At 36.1% G+C, this 4221-nt stretch overlaps 1 long non-coding RNA gene across 1 annotated transcript; it reads right to left on the bottom strand.

Annotated features, from left to right (window-relative positions):
* Positions 1–1786: 1786 nt before the first annotated feature.
* On the bottom strand, positions 1787–3263 carry LOC140981969 (uncharacterized). The gene is made up of 4 exons (XR_012176214.1): positions 2723–3263; positions 2533–2645; positions 2363–2450; positions 1787–2266 (listed from the first exon to the last, which is right to left on the bottom strand). It is a non-coding gene; the product is annotated as an uncharacterized lncRNA (long non-coding RNA).
* Between the last annotated feature and the right edge of the window lie 958 nt (positions 3264–4221).

A 4221-nucleotide genomic window follows, 5' to 3' on the forward strand; every position in this document is an offset into this window, starting at 1 on the left:
GATAAGAATGATCTTATTGCATCTATGAAGGATTATTACATTAGAGTTGTCAGGCGTGAGTACCGTGTCGTGGATAGCACACGCAATTTGTGGAAAGCAAGTTGCAGAAATCATTCTTCGACGGTCATTTGTCGATGGGGTCTACGTGCTTCTTTGAAGGCCAAAACTGGTTATTGGAAAATAACAAAATATGGCGGCCCTAACACATGTATATCTACATCTGTTGGTATAGACCACAAGAACTTGAACAGTGATATGGTGGCACATACGCTATTGGGAGTTGTTCGTTGTGATCCTTCGTACGAGATTAAATATATCATTGAGAATGTGAAAGATAAATATGAATATCAAATATCGTATACGAAGGCATGACGAAGTTTAAAATGTGCTATGGAAAGTGTTTGTGGTACATGGGAGAGCTCCATTCAATACTTCCAAAGTATATGTGTGCTTTGTCCAAGTATAATCCGGGAACAGCTGTGGAGTGGAAGCATCTCAGAGCCAACACTGAAATGAGTAAGACACTGAACTATGTTTTCTGGGCATTCAGGCCGTGTGTTGATGGGTTTTGGCATTGTCGAAAAATAATTAGTGTCGATGGTACACACTTGTATACCAAATACAAGCACAAAATGTTGATCGTTGTTACTCTGGATGTGAACAATTAGGTTCTACCGCTAGCATTTGCTATTGTGGATGAAGAAACATCAGATTCTTAGAAATGGTTCTTGGAGAACCTAGGAAGACATGTTGTTCGTGGTGAAAATGGTATGTGTCTTATTTCTGATAGGCATAAGAGAATCGTGCGAGCAGCTGAAGATCTACCATATTTTCAACCTCCGTATGGTGTGCATCGTTTTTGTTTGAGACATGTGTGTTCAAACTTTAATGCTAAATTCAAAGACGTGCATTTGAAAGAAAATGACAAGGATGAGCCGTGATCAACGATTCCTGATGCTAGCTGAACGAGGTATGTGATCTCATGTTTTTCTTTGTTTATTAATGTACATTGGACACATTGCATGTACTAAAGTTTGGGTTTATTTAATTTTAATTTATTTCTCGCAGATGAGAACAAAACGAAGAGCAACAAATTTGAGGACAGAGACGTCACTTATGTTTTTTTTTCATCTTATCTTTCGCTTGCATATTTTCTTGTGTTGAGATATGTAAATGTTAGAACATTTTTTGGACGTGTTTGTTTATACGTTTGATTTCAGCTTTGTTTAAATGTGTATCTTTGTTTTTATTCGGCACTTCTGATTTTGTTCATCTTATCTTTCGCTTATGATCACTATAATGCAGAAATAATACAATTTAGACGATGCAACATTGCAAACGGTACAATAATAGAAGTTATATAGTTACAATTAAATAGAAGAATCATCGTCATAATTATAATGATGCAAATGGCTCCCTGTTCCACAATCAGGTGGATTGCGTCTTCTCGTCCCTCTACGCAATCCTACATCTTCAGGATTTTCCTCATTCGAGTAACCCGGAAAAGTGATAGGTGAAATAACATTCTTCTGTGGTCGAATGTCATGCACAAGATGCTGAGGACCGACATTAAGCAAATTTCTAAAACTTTGTATGTTCGACCAAGACGGAGTTTGAAAATTCTGCTGACCAAACGAACGAAAGTCAGCAATCCCTGAATCATTGAAAAAACCAGGTTGAATAGTAGAGGTTCCTGCAATATTCAAATCAGTTGACAGAATAGTAGTAGAGGTTCCTGCAAACCCACTTGGTTGCCTAACCATATTATTTCTTCACCGAATGATGACTGATGCGAAAAAGGAGAAGGCGTATTGAAATTTTGTTGGATATTAAATTTTTCGGCAAAAGCATTGTACGGGTATGGTTGAAAACCAGCGACATTAACTGTAGGTGATATGGTGCGTACAGTTATTCGATTATACCATTGGAAGTAGTCTTCGTCCGTTTGCATCGATCGCCCGTGTCGTACCCTTTTAGCAACATACCTCAACCTACTATTCCACAACTCAATTGAATGTTTATGATAATCTCTCCAATTGGTGTTTCGATGACCTATTCTCGTGATATTATGCATATAATCAATGTCGACGGTAGACACTGGAATTGATTTTCGTCTTCGGAATTGTCGCATCACCCAATTAGGACGATGCATCTTCACGATGTCAAAGCAAATTAGGTGACAAACACATCGCCATATTTTGTTGTCGTATGAATCAATAATCGTCTTTACATCTATGTCATTCTTCTGGTAAATGATTCAATTAAACTGTAAAAAATAGAAATGTTCAAATTAAAAATTCATTTAATCAAAACAAAAATAATCTTCATTTAATTACTATTAAATATTAAAATTCTATAATACATCATTATAATTCATACGATCTAGAGAATCCCTTATAATTCTTACAACATGTGTTGGCGAATGTGTGTAACTAAATCCAATTTTTCACCTACAATTTAACAAAAACAATTACATATAAAAAAATTATAAGAGATGTATTTGATATTACCACAATATTTTTTAAATATTACCGTGCACCATATGGAGAAACTGGAATAATAGCATCTGGATCAATGGGAGGTACAACTAATGTCTACCCATCTCGGTCGGGGTTAACATATTTAATTCTGCTCCATGCCCATATCTGCTTATAATAATAAAAATAGATCAACAAAATTAACAAAAACATTGTGTTAAATAATCACATTACATTAATTATACCTGCAGGATATATAAATGTTCAGCCATTGTAGTCTTCTCTAGACGTGACGCGTTACACAACTCACGGTATAGAAATGCTAGAACTGCACTACCCCGACTATAAGACTTCATGTTATCAATATCCCGTAGCAGTTGCAAAAATATTAGTCTAACAGACCCTCCTTGACAGTCAGGGAGCATTATTCATCTAATAATCATTAACACTACACAACGGGTATATTTCACAACATCTACTTCTGAAGTATCATCATTAACAAGGTTAGACATGCAATGATCGTGTAGTGCAATCATAGACAAATGACCACCTTTCAAATGTTTTGATGATGACACAAATCCAAACAGATGTGTTGTCATTCCTCAACTTTATGTGACACATCTATTCCAGTGACTGCTTCACCATCAATTGTTAGACCCCAAATTATTGAAACATCTTCTAACGTGACTGTTGCTTCACCACATGTAAAATGAAACGTGGGTGTTTCGCTTCGTCAACGTTCAACAAGAGCAGTAATCAAATGATTATCAAAAACTTGAGAGCCACATTCTAAAACTCCATAGAAACCCATAAGATTTAAATATGCAAGTACACGATTGTGTATATAATTATTAGTGTATAGCTTCCATATCAAATTGTTTGACCTCTTCACTTTGACAATATCATCAATAGTTAATGAAGAAACTGTTGATGACATATGTGTCGCTTGTAAATAGAGTACACTGGGATCTTCTGGACCTCGATTATCTGTCATTCTGAAATAAATTGTCGATCTCTGTTGTGATAATAGTTTGAAGTGATCACAAACGAGTTCGAAGGAGCTCTGATGAAGAGCTGAAGATGGGAGAAATAATGGGTTAAGGAGTGAGGGCAAAAAGAAGAAGAAGGAGAGGAGATAAGGAGGGGGTGGAGGGGAAGGCTCCACGTCGGAGCATCTGCGCTTCGTAAGCGCAAATGCTCGCCTACGTGGAGCGTCCGTGCTTACCAAGGACAGAAGATGCTTCTACGTGGAGCAAGGTCTGTGCTTGGTAAGCACGGACGATGCTCCACGTTGGAGCATCCGTGCTTACGAAGCACGGATACTGCTCAACGTGGAACAGTATCCATGCTTCGTAAGCAAGGATTACAGTATATATGCAACAAATTTTTTTTTAAAATTATTTTTGAAAATTTTTTTAATTAATTATAAAAAAAAATCGTTATACCTTCTATTTTTTAAGTAAATCTAACTTTCTTACCAAGCTAAGATGAAATACAGATATTATCTTTAGTAAAATCGACCTTAAACAATCTAGTCATCATTTCTTGCTTACTCAAAAATGAAATAGATTGAAGTTCGGGTTTCAATCGTTTGTGCCATAGCATGTTCTTATTATCATTCAAAGCAATAAAACTTGTAGGAGCAACAAGTCGGTGTTTTGTTCTCTTAATCCAATTAGCATGATATCACCATTAGAAGATATTACAGTGCAAGTGTATTTATGAAACTCAACAGAATATTCAT

Source organism: Primulina huaijiensis, chromosome 8, assembly GCF_012295235.1.
Source record: "Primulina huaijiensis isolate GDHJ02 chromosome 8, ASM1229523v2, whole genome shotgun sequence".
Taxonomy (NCBI): Eukaryota; Viridiplantae; Streptophyta; class Magnoliopsida; order Lamiales; family Gesneriaceae; genus Primulina; species Primulina huaijiensis.